A 22,248-nucleotide genomic window follows, 5' to 3' on the forward strand; every position below is an offset into this window, starting at 1 on the left:
GCAGAGGAGAGGGACAGAGGGAGAGAGAGAGAATCTTAAGCAGGCTCCATGCCCTGCACAGGGCCCATCGTGAGGCTCAATCCCACAAACCTCAGATCATGACCTGAGCCAAAATTACGAGTCAGATGCTCAACTGACTGAGCCACCTGCGTGCCCCCAACATACTTCCTTTTGAGGTGTGGAGAAGCAGGCACTCAAGCATCGTCAAGCAGAGAGGGCACAGAATGGTATAACCTCTGTGAAAAGGAAGGGAACCTGGCAACACTTATATTGCCTGTGTCCAGGTGCCTTTATCCTGTAACCCAGAAGTCCCACGTACTGTGGGTTCACTTGCACATGTTCAAAACGGCACATGGATGGGGTTATTCACTGTGACGTAGTTCATTATCACAAAAGCAGAGAAACAACCCATATGCCTCTCTGAAGGAAACCAGTTAAACGAACAATGATATTTCCATGTAACACAGTGGAATACCATGCAGCTATGAAAAAGGAATGGAGAAGAACTTTATGCACCGATATGGAGAGATTTCCAAGATATATTGTTTTGTTTATGTTTATTTTTGAGAGGGAGAGACACATACACACAGTTTGAGTGGGGAAGGGGCAGAGAGAGGAGACACAGAATCCAAAGCAGGCTCTAGGCTCTGAGCTGTCAGCACAGAGCCTGATACGGGGCTTGAACCTGCAAACTGTGAGACCTGAGCTGAAGTTGGGCACTTAATTGACTGAGCCACCCAGGCACCCTTTTAAAATATATTGTTTTAATGAGAAAAGCAAGGAGGAGAATAGTGGATATGGTATGCTATGTTTTGTGTAAGAGGTGGGGAATGAAAATATGTATTCAATTTTATATAAAGAAACACTGGAACAGTAATAGTGAATTAATGAAAATAGTTACAAATAGAGCAAGGAAGAATGGAGTGGAGGTGGACAGGGTGAAAGTGAGTCTTTTGTGTGCTTATCTTCTTATTTTGTTGTGATTTTTTCCATTTTATTTATTTTAGAGCAAGAGAGCACAAACAGAGAAGAGGGGGAAAGGGAGAGAGAGAGACAGAATCATAAGTAGGCTCTGCTCAGTACAGAGCCCAACGTGGGGCTTGGTTCCATGGCCCTAAGACCATGACCTGTGTCATGGATGCTCAACTGACTGGGCCACCCAGGCACCCCACCAAAGTATTATTTTAAACAAAAATATTTTCCTCCTTAATTCTGTTGCCAGCTATTAAATTAAACACTCTGTATTTGACTTTTAAAAAAATGTATATTTATTTATTTTGAGAGAGAGAGCAGGCAGGGGAGGGACAGAGAGGGAAGGAGACAGGGAATCCCAAGCAGGCTCCACACTGTTAGTCCAGAGCCCAATGCTAGGCTTGAACTCATGAACCATGAGATCATGACCTGAGCTGAAATCGAGTCAGGTGCTTAACTGACTGAGCCACCCAGGTGCCTCTACATATTTGGCCTTCTGAAATTTCCCCAAAGCTGAGTGCATTTTTCCTTGCTGCACAGATTTCTTAACAGCTTTTTGTGAATCTTTGGTAATGTGACTTTGGGAGGCAACTAGAAACTAGAATGTGAACTATTTATAAGAGAAATATAGCAAAGACTATATATGCTTATAGACATGTATTAACTTTCTATTTGCTGAATATCAAATTACCACAAACTTAGTGGCTTAGAACAGTACACACTTACTATGCCCCAGTTTCTATGGGTCAGGAGTCCAGGTTTAGTTTCGTTGGATTCTCTGCTCAAGGCATCACAAGTCTGCAGTTGAGGTATTGATAGGTTGCATTTTCATCTGGAGGTTCGACCGAGGAAAATTTCTCTAACATGCTCATTTAGACTGTTGGCAGTGTTCATTTCCTTGTGGTTGTAGGCCTGGGGGGTCCTGACATTGTGCTGGCTGGTGGCTGGTGGCTCAGGTCCTAGATGCCTAGTTGTCTGCCATGTGGGCTTCCTGGACACAGCTGTCTAATTCATCAAGCCCGCAAGGAGAATCTGTGACTGCAGGGAGGTGTCTAGGCCCTCCTTTAAAGGACTTTTATCTAAGTCAGGCCCACCCAGGATAATCTCCCTTTTAACTAAGTAAAATTTGGGGCACCTGAGTGGCTCAATTGGTTAAGCATTTGACTTCATTTCAGGTCATGATCTCACGGTTTGTGAGTTCGAGCCCCACATTGGGCTCTCTGCTGTCAGCACAGAGCCTGCTTCAGATGCTCTGTCTCCTCTCTCTGCCCTTCCCCTGCTCGCATGTGTGCTTTCTCTCAAAAATAAATAAAAATTAAAAAATAATAAGTTTAACTAAAAATCAACTAATTGGGGACCTTAATTGTATATAAAACCCTTTCACCTTTGCTGTATTCTCTTGGTTAGAAATAAGTTCCAGGGGTGGGGGACATCTCCTGATGTGAACACTAGGGTAAAGGATTGTGGGCCATTTTAGGTTTCTGCCACTACAAGTTGCTAAAGAAAAAAAAATCAATGATAAACTTTAAACTCCACCCCAGTATTTCCTGGGTCCTTCTGATAAGGCTATTTGACTTTAGAGCCAAACCCTAGGGCATGATTCTGTTCTCTCTAGGGAGGGGTGCCAAGGCTTCTAAGAGTAGAAATGGCCAATGGCCCTGAGATTTTTAAGAAGGCCACTGGGTCTGTAAGGCTGCTTTCCCACCTTTGACTGCATTTACCTGAGTGAGGTACAGAGATTTGGGGGAGGGAAACGGAGCCATTTCTCTGGGTCCATGGGCACGTATCCTTTTGCTTAGCAGGATTCAGGATTCGTGAGCTTGGCCTGAAAAAGTCTATCTCTGCCAAACTTGAGAGAGGTAGTGCATGGCCCTTCGGGGTTAGGTCTGTCCTATAGTCCCTGGAAGTGGCCATCCTGAGTCTTGGTGATCTGGGCAGAGTAAGGCAACATTGACCAGAAACAAGGCTTCCAGATGGTTGTAGGAGCTCCAGATCAGAGCTGGAGAGCACAGAGGTCCTCCCTAGCTGCCAGGACCCTCCCTAGCCAAGGACTTGGCAGTAAGTGTGTGCAGCAGAGAGTAGCTAGGGCTGAGGGGAAAGCAGTCACAACTTAGCCACCAACTGTGACTCCCTGTGTTCAAAGTGCCTTCCAGTGAAAAGTGGATCCAAGAACCTGAAAGAGGGCTGACTTTCAAGAGCCAAGGGAACTTGGCTTTTTTTTGAGGTGGGGGGTGGTGATAGCTGTGGCTTGGGGTCTTATAGAGATTAGCACCAAATGAATCCAGGGCCCTTGTGGTTCGCAGGGGCTTTGCCATGCTGGTGACGGTCAAGGACAGTGGGAGATTCTCCACCATGTTGCCTTCTGGCTAAAGAAGGGCAGTGTGCAGGGCAGGGGAATTGTTATCCTGGAACCTAGGAAGGGACAGCGGCTGGGCGGTGCAAGCTCTGAGCTGAACAAGGAAGACCATGACCTGGTCCTGGTCACAGAACGTGCAAGTTCACACTGTGCATGGCCCTATCAGGGAGACGGTGCATGGGGCTGTCAGGCTCCAAGACTCCAGCCTGCCTCCCGCTTGCTACCAAGGGTACAGAGCAGCTGAGTCTGACTCGGCTGCCTGTGATCTGCGTTCATCAACATTCTCACCGGACTTCTCTTGGAAAATTAATACATGGCCATCTGGTCTGACTGTCCATCTGAGTTTGGTGCATCTGAAACAACTGGCTGGATTAGATGGAGACTGAAGGAACTCCACAAATGCAAAAGGACCAGCCCCCAGACCCATCTTGTAAGGCTATATCTGAGTCTCCATTTCCTCCATCTTCCTCTACTTCCCCTCATTGCTGCAGCCTCTCCTCTGGCCTCCTCTCCCCCCACCTGCAGGCTGCTGCTGCTGAGCCCTGTAGGCCTCATGCCGAGGCCACTCAGCCGGCGTTGGAGTTAGATGCAGAGTTGGAACCCACGGTGCAGATACAGCTGGGAGAGCATGGGAGTCTCAGTGACAGCCAAGCACAGAAAGACCAAGGCTTATAACTGAGATGAAAAGACCCACTCCTAGAGGAAAGGAGGCAGCCTGCCTGGACTGGACGGATGCATGAAGCCGAACAGCCTTGGGGAGCTGGCTGACAGCCAGGTAGTTGGCCTGGCGGTGTGGTCTGTATTGATTGTATTGCACGCTTCGCTTTCTAAGGTTGACCAGGCAGGTCCTCAGCCCCTGCCTGCAAGTGGGCTGCCAAAGGGCCCTTTATTGCCCATGCAGCTTTCGTCAGCTTGGTCACCCAGGTCATTGCCCTTAATCCCTGGGACCTCACCGGCTTCCCATGAACATTGGGTCATAGTACCTCTCATCTGCCAACTGCGAGTTAGCCTGTGTTTTAGGAAAGTCTGGCAAAGTCTCCAAATGGACTTAATCTTTTTTGCTATAGGACGTCTGCTTTGCATAATCACTTGCTTGGTCAGCCACGAAGCTGCATGCTGAGAAATCAGAAGTAAAGTAAGTTGTTTGAAGTGAGTGACAGGAAAAAGAACTGATTTTGAGCAGATACTTTCTGAGTGAAATGAGAAGTTGAGACTTGAGTCCGAAGGACAGGATGCCAACTTTCAAGCATTTCAACCGGGAAGTTCCAAAATTCTTTGATCTCCGTCAATTCCCATCTAACTCTGAGGAGGCTCTTCAGGGACCCCATTATTATTATTTTTTTTACCATAAAACAAAGGAATGGGGCTTGATGCACAGTGAAGGAAATCAGAGCTTAAGTTACTCTGAGTTATACTCTATTTTGGAAATGCTCCAAGTAGGCCACATACTGTAAGACCAAAGTCTGTAGATTGTTATTCTTTTTTATTATTCCCAGAAATAAACTTGCTGACTCACCACAGGTGTTTGTTTGTTTTTCAATGTTTATTTTTCATTTTTGAGAGAGAGCACATGCGTGCACACGCGCGCACACACACACACACACACAAGTTGGGGGAGGGGCAGAGAGAGAGAGAGGGAGACACAGAATCCGGAGCAGACTCCAGGCTCTGAGCTGTCAGCACAGAGCCCAACGTGGGCTTGAGTCCACCAACCATGAGATCGTGACCTGAGCCGAATCATACGCTTAACTGACTGAACCACCTGGGCGCCCCTGTTTGGTTTGTTTATAGCCACTAGTTTTCCAAATGTCATTGTCCAGTTTGGAGCACCCTGGGTCCACCTCAAGCCCACCTTTACAGCCTGTGTGTCATTTGGAGTGGTGCATTATTGTTTTTTCTCCTTGCTAAGGATAAAGCTTTGGTGGCAATTTCAAGTCACTGGGGAATGATGGATTATTAGGGAAGGGTGGGAATAAATGCCTAGCCATTTGTGAAAAACTTGTTTGCAATAAAATTGGTTAACAAAAGTGTTAAAAACCCATAGAACTATGGGTCAAAAGTGTTAAAAACTACATAGAAGTCTTACACATCAGTAAGAAAACCTGTACTCTCTTCTTGCAAGGAAGGAAAATGATCAGATAATTCACAACAAGTCTGCTGACGTTTTTCTCTGGAAGTCATACCTGTATGTTTTAGTTTTTCTTGCACCATTAAAAACAGAGCAACCAATAAAGAACCTGAAAACATTGGAGTAGGAAGCGAGGCGAACATCAGACAGCTCACCGATATTTTCACTGTCTAAAGACTAGGTGTGATTTTCATCCTAGCTCACACAGTGTGTATCTTCAATGTCTATACTTTCAGATAATTTTTTGGGGGGCCTACTACTCCTCTTCTCTAACTGATGGCTTCCAATTGGTTACATCTCTCTGAGTCGTATTTCTTAAATTCGAAGGAAGACTTGATGTGTGTCCCGCATATTGTGCATGATTGGCAAGCTTCCCCATACAGTTTCAAAGGAATGAGACTGGAAGTGTAAAATCCAGTCCTCATCTGTTGTTAATTTATCATTCATTCTGAAACAGACTGGTGGGGTTTTTTGCTTTCATTCTGATTCTGAATTTCCCCTGTGATAAGAAATCAGTCCAACCTTCATTTCACAACACCCAGCAAATATCGGAGTGCCTTCTGTGATGGGAGTTCAGAGTGACAGGCAGAATGACAGGAAGCAATGCAGGAGGCCAGCAAATCCACTACTCAGATGGATTTGGGGTTGGACCTTGAAGGATTAGTAGGATTTTGTCCAGCAGAGAAGACCAGGAGGGAAATGCCAGTAATGGGGGTGGGGGGTATAAGAATGTGAACAAAGGCATGAAATTTGAATAAGAGAAACATAACAAACACAGTGGAGGAACTAGAGAGGAAAGTCCAATATGAAGGAAACATCACCGACGTAAAAACCGAAGGAGGTGATGGTGTCCTGGATTGGCCGATGTTGGCGTGTACAGGGAGAGAGGGGTAGGAAGGGGAGGTAAGCCTTTCAGAATAACAAAAGGTAGTAAGGCTTTCAGAATAACAAAATAACATTTACAAAGAAGAGAACATCTGCTAAACAAACTGTGACTCTAATGAGACTTCTCACCCCCCACAAACAAACCAGATATTCATGGTTTCCCCCAAAACAAATCGGATTATTCACTTGTGATGCTATTGGTGTTTTTAAAAATCTTTACAAATCCCCTTTGGAAATTCCCTTCAGAACGTGTTCATGAGCTACCACAGAGCATCAGTTAGTCTTACTACCTCACAGTTTTCTCTGTCTCTGCCTGCCTCTATATAGGATGAAATGTTCTATATGCATATAGGGTATATAGCATGAAACCTTAGTTGTAAACATTTCTTTTATAAATGGAGGATGTGGCAAATGGCTTTTACCTATTTCCAAAAATCGAATACAATCTAAAAAGGATTTCACTTGTAGACTCAGAATACCAGAAAAATGTGGTGCAGACTCTGACGGCAATCTTCGAAGAGAAATTCCAACAACATTTTGATCAGCCACTGCACTGGAATTAATGACCTCCACAGTGTCTCTTGACCCTGCGACCTTGTTCTATGATTATATGTATCCTGTGGAATTTTTGTGACTAGTTTAAGGTCCACGGTTGTCTCCATTGCCATCATTCATAATTAGAACCTCTCCCTAAATCACCCATGAAGTAGTGACAAATTTGAGAAAGGAAGGGGATTTCCTAATACCACCAAAGACTAAGACAGACACCCTAATGGAGGAATCAGCTCGTTGTACACTCTGGCTTTGTTTCACGAAAACAGAGCCCTTGTGCAAAGGGGAGAAAGCCCTTTCCCTGACTTGAACCAGGAAACAGGCAGCCGTGCTTCTCTGTGCACTGGTTCCACTTTAGAGGGCGGGGAAGGACAGGCCGCCTCCGTGACCACATTCCTGGGCAGTATTCTGGATTCAGAAAGGACACAAAGCTTAGAAGCAGCTGAGCAGTATACCAGGAAGGGATATACTACAAAAATGCAGGGGTGATTCCTCAATAAACAGCCCAAAGTGTGCGTGTGCATGTGTGTGTTGTACACACGTGCATGTGTGTTAACGTGTATGCACAGTGTGTGGCACGTGTGCATGTGTGGTGTGTATGTAGTGTGTGTGTGTCTGTGTGTGTGTGTGTGTGTGAAAGGCCCTAGAAGAATCCTGATAAGAGTAAGTGATAGGAACTGCCATTGGTCATACCTCCTCCTTTCTTCTTCAGAGCTCAGTAGTGACATGAGAAAAATTTGTATCCACATACGAGTGAAATCGTATGGTATTTGTGTTTCTCTGATTGACTTATTTCACCTGGTGTACTCTTGAGCTCTATCCACGTTGTTGCAAATGGCAAGATTTTATTCTTTTCTATGACTGAGTAGTATTCCATTGTATATATAAACCACATCTTTTATCCATTCATCTATCGATGGATACCTGAGTTACTTGTATATCTTGACTATTGTAAATAATACTGCAATAAATATAGGAGTGCATGTGTCTTTTTGAATTAGGATTTTCATCTTCTTGCTTTCTTTTGAAGAAACTATTGGTTCTTTTTTTTACTTGGAAGGAGGAATAATTTATTCTTAATTGCCCAACTCTTTATGTTAGAGTAACAGCAGGTTGTCTGTCATTTGTATTGCACATATAGTCCCACATTTGTCCTTTGTCTTTTAGCTTTATTTTTAAGTTTTTGTTTGTTTTTGCTGTTGGAAAGTTTTCCTTGTTACACAGTTGAGGTTATCAATCGTGTTTATGATTGCGGTTTTTCGTGATGTGCTCAGAAAGACATTCACCCAAAATTATAAAAATACTAGTCTTTCTTCTAGGTCTTATGTAATTTTAGTTTTTATTTATTTTTTAATGTTTTTTTCTCACCAAGACAATACATGTACATGGTCAAAATTTCAATTGGTTCTCCAAGTCATAATGAAAACAAAGCAAGCCTCTGCACCACCACTCCCACCCTCAATTTCTACTTACTTGAGAGAATCATCTTCAACTCATGCAGCCATTTCTTCTGGTATTTTCTCCCATATTTCTAAACAACAGCCTTACATACCTACAGCTTTATTATTGCCTTACATAGCTACTGCTTTATTATTTTTAATTTGATGCATCATTCCCTGACTTCTCTGTATGGAATCTAAGCTTTTAACTCTCAAACCCCCTTCTTCCCTTAAACTTTCCCCTAACACCCAATTTTTATGTCAATGTATAGTACTTTTTCATTTCTACTTTGCTCACAGTCCAATTACATTGTATATTATAATTAAATTTCTTGAACTGTTTTTGGAGTTAATAACTGACATACTTTGCTTTTTCTTCTTTTTTTTAAGAGCCTCAACTTCTCAGGAGAACTATAAACTTCTCAGTTATGATCAGACAAATCAGATAATTATTTCACCACCATCTTTTATTTTGTTCTCCTTTGGAGATATTCTTCCTGGAATGTTCTGTTCTTCTCCTCTAATCTACACTGGATGCTTTCTAAGTTTGATACACAGCAGTCCTTCCCCAACTTTTGGGCATTTCCTGGTGTCTATCACCATTTTCGCTGAACGTATCCTCTTCCAATGGTTTCTTAAGAATGAGTGCATAGAAGGTTACAATTTTTAAACCTGACATTTTTGAGTGTCAATATTCTAACTTTATACTCAACTTACAGTTCATCTAGGAATGGAATTCTAAATAGAAATCTTTTCTTCGTTTAGCATTTTGAAAGTATTGTTTCCTGGCATTTGAAAGCAAAGCTACTGGCATCCAATGTTGCTATTGAGAGGTAGAATGCCACATTGATCACTCATCTTGCGCTCTGTGTGTGTGTGCGTGTGTGTGTGTGTGCGCATATGTGTTTTACTTTTAAACTTTTAGAATCTTTATCTCTGACAGTCTAAAATGTCATAAAGATTTGTCTTCATAATGGGTGCCTTCTTGGTTCACTTGTCGTATTGGATCTTTGGTAATAGGTCTTCTCATTATTTGCAATGTATGTCTTTCAATTTTTAAGAATTTGTGTATTTTGACAATTCCCTCTCCACTGTGTTCTTCAAAAATTTCTTTTTATAGAACTCTTAGGAGTTGGATATTAGCACAATTAGCTGACCCTCTACATTTCTTTTCTTATTTGTTTCCTTCTTCCTTATTGTTGGTTTTTTTCAGGAGATATGCTCAATTTTTATCTTCCAGTTTATTTTTTAAATATAATTTATTGTCAAGTTAGCTAACATAGTGTACACAGTGTGTTCTTGGCTTTGGGAGTAGATTCTCATGATCCATCACTTACATACAAAACCCAGTGCTCATCCTAACAAGTCCCCTCCTCAATGTCCATCACCCATTTTCTCCTCTCCCCTGCCCCCATCAATCCACAGTTGGTTCTCTGTATCTAAGAGTCTTTTATGGTTTGCTCCCTCCCTGTTTGAAACTGATTTTTCCCCTTCCCTTCCCCCCATGGTCTTCTGTTAAGTTTCTCAAATTCAACATATGAGTGAAAACATATGATGTCTGTCTTTCCCTGACTGACTTGTTTCACTTAGCATTATACCCTCCAGTTCCATCCATGTTGTTGCAAACGGCAAGATTTCATTCTTTCTCATTGCCAAGTAGTACTCCATTGTATATATAAACCACATCTTCTTGATCCATTCATCAGTTGATGGACATTTGGGCTCTTTCCATAATTTAGCTATTGTTGAAAGTGCTGCTATTAATATTGGGGTACATGCACCCCTGTAAGTTAACACTCCTGTATCCTTTGGATAAGTTTCTAGTAGTGCTATTGCTGGGTTGTAGGGTAATTCTAGTTTTAATTTTTTGAGGAGCCTCCACACTGTTTCCCAGAGTGGCTGCTCCAATGTGCATTCCCACCAGTAGTGTAAGAGGGTTTCTCACCAACACCTATTGTTTTCTATGTTGCTCATTTTAGCCACTCTGACTGGTGTGAGGTGGTATCTCAATGTGGTTTTGATTTGTATTTTCCTGATGGTGAGTGATGTTGAGCATCTTTCCATGTGTCTGTTGGCCATCTGGATGTCTTCTGCCCATTTCTTCACTGGATTATTTGTTTTTCAGGTGTTGAGATTGTTAAATTATTTATAGATTTCTGACACTAATTCTTCATTCAGTACATCACTTGCAAATACCTTCTCCCATTCTGTCAGTTGCCTTTTAGTTTTAGTGATTGTTTCCTTAACTGTCCAGAAGTTTTTATCTTGATGAGGTACCAATAGTTCATTTTTGCTTTTATTTCCCTTGCTTTCAGAGACGTGTTGAGTAAGTAGTTGCTGTGGCTGAGGTAAATGAAGTTGTTACCTGTTTTCTCCTCTAGGGTTTTGACCCTAGGGTTTCCTGTCTCACATTTTGAGCTTATTTTTGTGTATGGTATAAAAAAGTGGTCCAGTTTCATTCTTCTGCCTGTTGCTCTCCAATTCTCCCAGCACCATTTGCTAAAGAGACTGTCTTTTTTCCATTTGATACTCTTTCCTGCTTTGTCAAAGATTAGTTGGCCATACATTTGTGGGTCTAATCTGGGTTCTCTATTCTATCCCTTTGGTCTATGTGTCTGTTTTTGCATCAACACCATACTGTCTTTATAACTACAGCTTTGTAGTAGAGGATAAAGTCTGGAATCATGATGTCTCCTACTTTTGTTTTCCTTTTCACCATTACTTTGGCTACTCAGGGTCTTTTGTGGTTTCATACAAATTTTAGGATTGTTTGTTCTGGCTTTGAGGAGAATGTCAATGGAACTTTAACTGGGATTGTATTGAATGTGTTGATTGCTTTGGGTAGTATTGACATTTTAACAATATTTGTTCTTCTCTAATCCATGAACATGGAATGTTTTTCTGTTTCTTCTGTCTTCTTCAATTTCTTACATAAGCTTTCTATAGTTTTCATGTAGATCTTTACCTCTTTCATGTAGATCTTTACCTTTACAATTTTTGGTGCAATTGTAAATGGGATCAGTTTCTTGATTTCTCTTTCTGTTGCTTCACTATTGGTGTACAGAAACACAACTGATTTCTGTACATTGATTTTGTACAGAATCAATGTACCAGTTCTAGCAGCTTTTTGGTAGAGTCTTTTGGGTTTTCCATGCAGATTATCATGTCATCTGCAAAAAGTGAAAGTTTGACCTCTTTGCCAATTTGGATGCCTTAAATTTTTTTGAATGTTTATTTCTGAGAAAGAGAGAGAGAGAGAGAGAGAGAGAGAGAGAGAGAGAGAGAGAGAGAAAGACAGACAGAGAGAGAGAGAGAATAGTAAAGGGACAAAGAGAGAGGGAGACACAGAATCCGAAGCAGGTTTCAGGTTCTGAGCTGTCAGCACAGAGCCTGACATAGGGCTCGAACTTGTGAGTTGTGAGGTCATGACCTGAGCCGAAGTTGGATGTCCAACCAAAAACTGACTGAGCCACCCAGGCACCCCTGGATGCTTTTTATTTCATTTTGTTGTCTGATTGTTGAGGCTAGGACTTCCAACTCTATGTTAAGCAATGGTGGCGGGAGTGGACAGCCCTGTTATGTTTCAGATCTCAGGGGGAAAGCTCTCAGTTTTTCCTCATTGAGAATGATATTAGCTGTGGGCTTTTCATATATGGCTTTTATTATGTTAAGGTATGTTCCTTCTATCCCAACTTTCTTGAGGGGGTTTTATTTAGAAAGGATGCTGTATTTTGTCAAATGCTTTTTCTGCATCTATTGATGGGATCATATGGTTCTTATCCTTTCTTCTATTAATGTAATGTGTCACACTGATTGATTTACAAATATTGAACCAGCCCCACAGCCCAGGAATGAATCCCACTTGATCATGGTGAATAATTCTTTTAATATACTGTTGAATTTGATTTGGTAGTATCTTGTTGAGAATTTTTGCATTTATGTTGATCAGGGATATTGGCCTGAAATTCTCCTTTTTAGTGGATTCTCTGTCTGGTTTAGGAATCAAGGTAATGCTGGCCTCATAGAATGAGTCCAGAAGCATTCCTTATTTTTCTATTTTTTTGGAACAGCTTGAGAAGGATAGGTATTAACTCTGCTTTAACTCTGCTTTAAATGTCTGGTAGAATTCTCCTGGGAAGCCATCTGGCCCAGGACTCTTATTTGTTGAGAGATTTTGGATAACTGATTCAATTTCTTCACTAGTTTTGGGTCTGTTGAAATTTTCTTTTTCTTCCCATTTGTTTTGGTAGTGTGTGGGTGTCTAGGAATTTGTCCATTTCCTCCAGATTGTCTAGTTTATTGGCATATAATTTTTAATAGTACTTCCTGATAATTGCATTTCTGTGGTGTTGGTTGTGATCTGTCCTTTTTCATTCACGATTTTATCTATTTGGGTCTTCTCTTTTGTTTTTGAGAAGTCTGGCTAGAGATTTATCAATTTTGTTTATTTTTTCAAAAAGCAAGCTCTTAGATTCATTGATCTGTTCTGTTGTTGTTGTTGTTTTGGATTCAATATTATTTATATCAGTCAAGTCCATCTGGTCCAGTGTATCATTGAAGGCCATTGTTTCTTTACTGATTTTCTGCCTAGGTGATCTGTCCATTGCTGTAGGTGGAGTATTAAAGTCCCCTGAAATTACCATATTCTTATCAATAAGATTGCTTGTGTTTGTGATTAATTGATTTGTATATTAATTGATTTATATATTTGGGTGCTTCAAGTCGGGGGAATAAACATTCATCATTGTTAGCTCTTCTTGGTGTATAGACCGTGTAATTATGATATAATGCCCTTCTTCCTTTCTTGTGACAGCCTTATGGCTACTCCAGCTTTGTGTTGACTTCCAGTAGTGTGATAGATGATTCTCCATCCCTTCACTTTCAATCTGAAGGTGTCCTCATGTCTAAGATGAATGTAGACAGCATATAGATGGATCTTGGTTTTATGGGGTTTTTTTTAAAATCCATTCTGATACTCTGCGTCTTTTGATTGGGGCATTTAGTCCATTTACATTCAGAGTTATTGTTGAAAGGTATCAATTTAGCGTCATTGTGTTATTTATAGGTTTCATGCTTGTTGTGATGTCTCTGGTCCTTTGTAGTCTTTGTAGCATTCCACTCACAGATCCCACTTAGGATCTCTTGCAGGAGTTTAGTGGTCATGAACTTCAGTTTTTCTTTGTCTGGGGAAGCCTTTATCTTTCCTTTTATTCTGGATGAAGGATTCTTGACTGCTTACTTTTCCTATTCAGCGCATTGAATATTTCCTGCCACTCCCTTCTGGCCTTCCAAGTTTCAGTGGACAGGTCTGCTACTACTCTTTTGTGTTTACCCTTGTAGGTTAAGGTCCGTTTGTCCCTAGGCGCTTTCAGAATTGTCTCTTTATCTTTGTATTCTGCCAGTTTCACTATGAAATGCTGTGGAGACGGCCTAGTCTTGTTGAATCTGAAGGGAGTTCTCCGTACCTCCTAGATTTGGATGTCTGCTTCCTTCCCCAGATTAGGGAAGTTCTCAGCTATAATTTGTTCAAGTAAACGTTCTGTCCTTCTCTCTCTCTCTCTTCTTCTGGAACTCTTATGATATGGATATTATTACATTTCATTGAATCAGTTAGTTCTCTAATTTTCCCCTTGTGGTCTAGTATTTTCTTAACTCTCTTTTTCTCAGCTTCATCATTTCCCATAATTTTATCTTCAGTTTCACTTATTCTCCTCTCTGCTTCCTCCATCCTTGCTGTTACTGCATCTAGTTTATTTTGCACCTCATTTACAGCATTTAATTTGTAGTGACTGTTTCTTAGTTCCTTGATCTCTGCAGCAATAGATTGCTCTCCTCTCTTCTATGCTTTTTTCAAGCCCAACTATTAATCTTATAACTATTATTCTAAATTCTTGATCAGATATATTGTTTATATCTATTTTGAGCAGTTCTCTGTCATTTCTTCCTATAATTTCTTTTGAGAATTCTTCCATATCACCATTTTGGCTAGTTTTCTGTCCTGTACGTGTTTTAATAGCTTGTTACGTGTCCTGCACCTACGAGCACTACTAGATTAAAAAGGGGTCATACACTGTCCAGGGTCATCACTGTTAAGGAGATGTTTTTGGAGTGTGTTGCATGCTGTCTGTTGTTGTGACTGGTTGCTTTATCTTCCTACTCACAGTGGTGCTTTGTACCTTCTACCATGTGTGCTTTGATTTGTTCATTGAAGTAGCTCTGGAAAAAATTTTAAAAGGGGGTCGTGGTAGAAGAAGCCTTATCCCATACAAGGAGAGAAATACCAGGGGAGAGAGAAAAGAAAAGAAAAGAGAAAAAAATTGACCAGGCAGAGAATCAGAGAAACTATATGTCTTAATCCAGAGAGAGAGAGAGGAAAATAAAGAAGGAGATACAGAAGAGGTGTAAAAAGAATAGATAAAAAATGTCTGCTTAAACAAACCAACAACCAGAATAGAGAAGGGAAGAAATAAGAGGAAGAAAAAAAGAAAAAAACCCATATATATAAAATAAGAATGGGCCAAGAATCAAATCAGAAAATGCAAAACCACTGGACAGATATCTGACTGTGTCTTGGAACCAGTGACTGTGCTGGTCTGGAGGAGGGGCCATCAGTGTCAATTTTGCTGTTAGAGTCACAGTTACCAGGCAAGGAGGACGGTGGTTTGGTGTAGGTGGGTCCTGCCTACACTGTGGGCCAGCTGTCTTGTTCCCTAAACCCCCACCTTGTTGGTGATGGGGGGGGGGGAATAGTGACACCCCAGTCTCTCCTCCCTGGGTAGGGTGTCCCTGTCCACTCTGTTCAGGCTGTCCTCACAGTGCTGCATGGGTGCGAGCAGGCTGCTCTGTCCCACTCCACAATCTCCCACACTGCCCAGGTGTTTGGCTGGGATTCAAACCCTGATGTCTTAAAGGACCCCGCTCCACTGGACCTGGTTCTGGGGAAGTGCCACTCCACCCAGCCAACAGAGGGCCTCTGGCTGGTGGGCGCCGGCAGGGTCTTTTGTTCTTGGAATGGGTATATAACTTCTTCCCACACCACTCAAGGGAGGGAAATGCTCTCTCTGACTGTGCCTCTGAGCTGGCTACTGAGCCTGGAGCTGGTTCCCCACCACCCCAGTTGGACACACAGGGCGGCAGGCCCCAGTCCAGAGGAAGTCCTGCAAGCCTGGATCCTCACTCTTAAGGCTATTTGCAAGTTAGAAATTGGTTCTTTTTCTGTTTTTCCCAATCCATGGTCCGTGGTTTTTCTCTTGTCCAAATGTAATCCTACACTTCCACAGACTCTCTTTCTTTTCCTTTTGTCTTTCTGCAGAAGGGGACCCCTCCCCTCCATGCCTATGCTGTCTGTTTTATCTCTCCCCATTCACAATCATGTACCCATGGCCCACCAAGTTGTCCCCATGGGCCCCTAGAGATATTTCTGTCACTCTGTAGCCTGGATTCCTGGAATTCTAAGTCTTCTGGCCTCAATATTGCTGTGTTTGAGGGACAAGGGAACTTTGGGTCCCCGTACTTATCTGCCATGTTGATTCTAGTTTTTACTTTAAAACATTTGTTGTACTTGGAATTTATTTTCCATAATGATTGAAACAAGAACCCACATTTCACACCAAACCTGTATTTATCTTTCCTACTATTCATCACAGTTGTAATAGAACAATTATTTATGTGATTATCTTTTCCTGATCATTATTGATTTGAAATATCGCCTTTGTATTATGCAGTTGGAATACTTTTTAAAATGCTCCCTCCCACAAATATCATGTTGGGATTTTGACCATAAACAAGGTGATTTTCTAGATTATTAGAATTTATATTTAAGAATTTGTATTTTTACAACTATACTGAATATTTCTGTTTACTCACAGGCATGCCTTTTCACCTTTTCACTCACTTTATTTTATATTTGTTGGTAATTTTCTGCTTTTTCACACAATTCACATTTATTTGTGTAATTTTATGTTTTTATATTTTTACAAATGGATTGATTTTGGGTTATATTTTAATACATTGTAAGACTTGTGACTTTTAAATATTAATATTATGTCATGAAACTTTTTGAACTGTCTTATTTTTACTTTTCAATAATTTTCTCCTGAATCTTATACTTTTGTATTATCTGCAAAAGTGATAATTTTGTTTTCTGCATTCTAGTGTTTAAGCCTCTTATTTTGTTGTCTAATTGCTATATCTATCACATAAAAGCAATGTCATAGGCATGATATTGGCTTTTGGTTTGAGATATGTCTTGACATTAAGGAAATTATTCACCTAATCCCATTTCACAAAGAGCATTTATCAGGAGTGGACACTAAATATTATAAATCATTGATAACTATAAGGGTTCATATGGTAAGAAAAACCTTTGATCAATATTAGTATAGATTTCCTAACGTTTAGCCACATTTGCATTAATAGATTACACACAATTATGGTGTATTGCTGTTTAAATCTATTTCTAGATTCCATTTGCTAATACTTTATTTAGAACCTTTTAAAAGTCAGTTTTGGTATCTCTAGTTTTCTCTCGTGCATTATCTGTTTAAAACAGAAGTCTACGGGTATTTGTTAATAGGCAACAGTTCCTTCTTTCACCTAGGACATTTTAAATAACAGGAATCTCTTTCCTTCTGGCTTTCCAGTTATGTCAGTACAGGAGTGTCCAGTGTTCTCTGTGATTGTGAAGTAGGCTTTGTTTCTAGACCTTGCCCCAGTGTGATAGGAAACAACAAAGAAGAAATGGTGTTTTGGGCAGGGCAGTCTCTCCTGCAACACTACATACCTTAGCAATCAGCGGTGGACCAATGGACTCTATCAGGGAGTGTTTCTTTTTCTTCCAGAAGCTTGTCCATGTCTCCAGAACTCATACTAGTGAGAACCTCTGGAATTTCCTTCGCTTATGACCTGTAGCCCTGCACTGGTTGGTGTTAGTTCATGGGACTCTCAGTTTGTTCCATGTGGCATCCTATCTGGCTACCATCTTCAGACTGAGCCGATATGCTGATGGAGATGGTTATGTTTCCAAGGGAATCAGAAAATTTAAAAATAAAGCAATAGCTTGTAGCCTGTGTACTCAGTGTATTTTTAGTTTTTCACTGGACAGAGGATGCTGGGTTAGCTAAGAGACAGGAACACAACTTCCGAAGGAGAATGGTCCCATCTGAGGGATCAGAATCAAGAATTAAGATTTAGAATAGTGCATCTCTAAATGAAACCATGTGTTCTTTATTAAGGCCAGAACATTTCAGCTATTTATGATCCTTAAAAGTCAGATAATGACAGCTAGGGACACTTCTAAGTCTCTTAGTTTATAAATAGAACATAACTACAGGAATGATTATGATCTATCGAATGCTTACCCTGTCCTGGGTCCGGAGCAAAGCCCTTTGTAAACAACTTATGCTGAGGTATCTAACTGTTATCATCATCACCGTCATCCCCACTTTAAAGATGGTAAAACTGAGATTTAGAGTGGTCACATCATTATCCAAGGTCACCTACAGCACCTACCAGGGCTTTGTACTCTCAATTGTGAGCTTGGAAATGTTTTTTATCTACGAAGTTACATACGTGCAGACATCTGACTTATTATGAGAGGAGTCTCTGGATGGTAAACTCAACTTCCTGCTCTCTAGTTAAGAGATCACAAAAAGACGACCCCTGGGAATAAAAATCAAACACTAGCAGATATTTCTTTTTGCTTCTCAAATGTCAGGGTGACGCCCTAGTGTTCCGTTTTTTCAGATTTCAGTACAATTCATTTTGTTTACCAGTAGATACAGTTTAAGTTTTGCAAACTTTGATTTTAGGGTGGGAATACATGTTTGTTCTATTTGCTTGGATGTCAAAACAATTTGTACTACAGTTCATTTTTCTTTGCCTCTTGGCCATTGGATTAAACAGCATTCCAGCCACTAGGAGAGCTGATAAAGAAATGAGTTCACCTCCCAGGAAACTCCTAAGTGAATGACTCTCGCTCTTACTAATTAAATTCTCACATTCAACTTCACCTCAGGAGTAGCTTCTCTTTCATTTCCTGTGATATTTTAACCTTTTTATTCCCTGCACAATGACCAAAGCACCCCATTATGCAAACACTGCCGTGCCTTCTGGAGGCTTGCCCATGTTAAAAATACCTTGGCAAACACCCTAATTCAAGGCATCACCAGCTTTCTCCTTGAGAGACATCCTAAGTACTGTGGCATGCAGAGAATATGCTCTGTCACATGGAAGAGTATTGGTCATCGGTCTCTAATATTTCTTCACACTGAACCTTGCCAGGCTACATCTCCCAGGTTGAGAAAATAGCCTTGCATATCAGGGGTTCAGAGGCTCTAGATCAGTGGCTTACAGTCTTTTGTGGTACATTGAAACCACCCAGGAAGCTTTAAAAAATACTTACACTCAGGTCACATGACTCTGATGTAATTGGCCTAGAGTGCCACCTGGGCATTGACATTCTTTTTCTTTTCGTAAAGCTTCTCAGCTAACTCTCCTGTGCCAGTGCAAGCCACATTTGCAAAACTCTGCCCCAGAAGGTAGGAATGCAGGTTTAGCTGTTCCCTTGTTTGGAGCAGAAGAAAAAGGAACCAGCAAATGCTACCTTACTCATCAGGAAGCAGAGGCCCTGTGATGCCTCAGAACCCAGCGCTTTCCAGAGCTCCTGGGTGGCTCAGTTGGTTAAGTGTCCAACTCTTTTTTTTTTTTTAATATTTTATTTATTTTTGATACAGAGAGAGAGAGAGCATGAGAGGGGAAGGGGCAGAGAGAGAAGGAGACACAGAATCGGAAGCAGGCTCCAGGCTCTGAGCTAGCTGTCAGCACAGAGCCTGACGTGGGGCTCGAACCCACGAACGTTGAGATCTGACCTGAGCTGAAGTCGGAGGCTTAACCGACTGAGCCACCCAGGCGCCCCAAGTGTCCAACTCTTAATCTCAGCTCAGGTCATGATCTCACGTTTGCAGGATTGAGCCCCATGTCAGGCTCTGTGCTGATGGTGCAGAGCCTGCTTGGGATTCTCTCTCTCTCCCTCCCCTATGCCCCTCCCCTACTCTCTTTCTCTCTCTCAAAGTAAATAAAACTTAAAAAAAATCCAGTGCCTTCCATGGTCTCCTCCTCCAGTGTCTATCCTCAGAATCATACTTTACAGAGAAAAAATTAACTTCATCATAGTTTTCACCAACAGGGAGGATGTAGTTGGTATTTGTTTGTCTGTTTGTCTGTAATTAAAATGTAGTTGACATACAATATTATATTAGGTTCAGGTGTACAGCACAATGATTTGACATTTATATACATTACTAAATACTTGCCATGAGAAGTGTATTTGCCATCTGTCACCGTACAAAGTTATTACCATATTGTTGACTCTATTCCCCGTGCCGTACTTTTCACCCCCATTACTTTTGTGATGGGAAGTTCATACCTCTTAATCCCCTTCACCTATTTTTTTAAATGTTTTATTTATTTTTGAGAGAGAAAGAGAGACAGCGTGAGCAGGGGAGAGTCAGAGAGAGAGGGAGACACAGTATCCAAAGCTCCCCTTCACCTATTTTTAAATATAGTGATTCATGTTGCTGAGACTACAGGAAGCCTCAATGACGACACATAATATACAGAGCCTGCGACCAAGTAACACCATTTTATGGTAGCCGCAGTGTTTTAGTTCTTCTGGAAAGAAGTTCATGGACGTTTGGAACTCTTTAGTAGGTGTGTATCCTCTGTTGTCAGTTGGTCCCCTTCTATTGATCCTTTCATTCTGGCTCACAAATGTGCAAATCTTCCCTGGGCTTTAAAACATTTCCCTTTTTTTTTTCTTCCCACTCAATCCACCTTGCCACCTTCTCACATCCTCTCACTGCTGAGTTCTTGAAGAACACAACCTATACTTTCTATTCTTTTCCAAACATGACTGGATCTAGCATTCATCTCCACATCTCCATGAAACTGTACTCACAAACGTGATCAATGGTTCGGGGACTCAAATCCAAATCCAGTAGCTTCTCACTCTTCATTCTGCTGGACCTGTAGTTACTTACTTACAATTCTATGGAAAATGGCAATAAAAACCCCAGGAACTTGACACAAAAATCTCTACACAGATCAGAGAAACATAATTGAGTCCAGAAATAACCTTGGGTGTATGTGGGCAGTTAATATAAGACAAAGGTACACATCACATTAAGCGGGGAAAGAATCCATCTATTTAATTAGTGGTTTGGTTGTGCATCATGAGGAAAACAGTTTAGACCTCTTCCTCACACATCATATACAAAAAGTATATCTTACCTCTTCCGGCCGCGCTGGGCGGCAGACCGCCGCCATGGGCCGCGTCATCCGTGGACAGAGAAAGGGTGCGGGCTCGGTGTTCCACGCGCACGTGAAGCACCGTAAGGGAGCTGCGCGTCTGCTAGCCGTGGACTGCGCTGAACGGCACGGCTACATCAAGGGCATCGTGAAGGACATCATCCACGACCCGGGCTGCGGTGCTCCCCTCGCCAAGGTAGTCTTTCGGGATCCGTACCGATTTAAGAAGCGGACGGAAGTGTTCATCGCTGCCGAGGGCATCCACACTGGCCAGTTTGTGTACTGTGGCAAGAAGGCCCAGCTCGACATAGGCAATGTGCTCCCAGTGGGCACCATGCCTGAGGGCACTATCATGTGTAGTCTGGAAGAGAAGCCTGGTGACAGGGCAAGTTGGCCCGATCCTCTGGAAACTACGCTACTGTCATCTCCCACAATCCAGAGACCAAGAAGACTCGAGTGAAGCTGCCCTCAGGATCAAAGAAAGTCATTTCTTCAGGCGGCAGAGCTGTGGTTGGTGTGGTGGCTGGAGGTGGCGGCATCGACCAGCCCATTCTGAAGGCTGGGCGTGCTTACCACAAGTATAAGGCAAAGAGGAATTGCTGGCCACGTGTGCGTGGTGTGGCCATGAACCCTGTAGAGCATCCTTTCGGAGGTGGCAACCACCAGCACACTGGCAAACCCTCTACTATCCGCAGAGATGCTCCTGCTGGCCGCAAAGTGGGTATCTCCGGGGAACCAGGACTGTGCAAGAGAGAGAACTAGGATTGAGGAGCTCAATAAAATCTGTCCTTTGGCCACTAAAAAAAAAAAAAAAGAAAAAAGAAAGTATATCTTAGGTGGATTAAAGTTTTAAATGTGAATAAAAGATGGGGTACTTGGGTGGCTCAGTCAAGTGTCTGACTCTTGATTTTGGCTCAGGTCATGATCTCACGGTTCCTGTGTTTGAGCTCCGCATTAGGCTCTGTGCTGACAGTGCAGAGCTTGCTTGGGATTCTCTCTCCACGCCCACCCCTACTCTCTCTTTCTGTCCTCCACCACTTGCATTCTCTCTCAAAAATAAATAAATAAACATTAAAAAAATAAATGTGAAAAAAAGAAATTGAGGGAATATATGTATAAATTGGGATGAGGGGAGAATTCTTAAGCAATCCAGAAGACCCAGAATTTGTAAAGGAAAACATAGGTATGAATGGCTGCATTAATTTTTTTTGGTTTGTTTATTGAAAAATACCACAATCAGTCAAAAGACTCAGGGCAGGTTGGGAAAAATACTAGTAATACATAGCAATAGGGATTTAATGTCCTAAGGATTGATTTTAAAAACTCAAATTTTATTTAAAAAGTTTTTATGTTTTACGCCTGGGTGGCTCAGTTGGTTAAGCCTCCGACTTCAGCCCAGGTCAGATCTCACGTTTGTGGGTTCGAGCCCCGCATCAGGCTCTGTGCTGACACCTAGCTCAGAGCCTGGAGCCTGCTTCCGATTCTGTGTCTCCTTCTCTCTCTGCCCCTTCCCCTCTCATGCTCTCTCTCTCTCTGTCTCAAAAATAAATAAAACATTAAAAAAATAAATTAAAAAATTTTTATGTTTATTTATTTATTTTTGAGACAGA

General features: G+C 41.7%; 1 pseudogene; it reads left to right on the forward strand.

The window, feature by feature from the left end:
* The first annotated feature begins 20,641 nt into the window (after window positions 1-20,641).
* On the forward strand, window positions 20,642-21,429 carry LOC115276458 (annotated as a pseudogene).
* Window positions 21,430-22,248: the final 819 nt, after the last annotated feature.

Source organism: Suricata suricatta, chromosome 13 (assembly GCF_006229205.1).
Source record: "Suricata suricatta isolate VVHF042 chromosome 13, meerkat_22Aug2017_6uvM2_HiC, whole genome shotgun sequence".
NCBI classification, from domain to species: Eukaryota; Metazoa; Chordata; class Mammalia; order Carnivora; family Herpestidae; genus Suricata; species Suricata suricatta.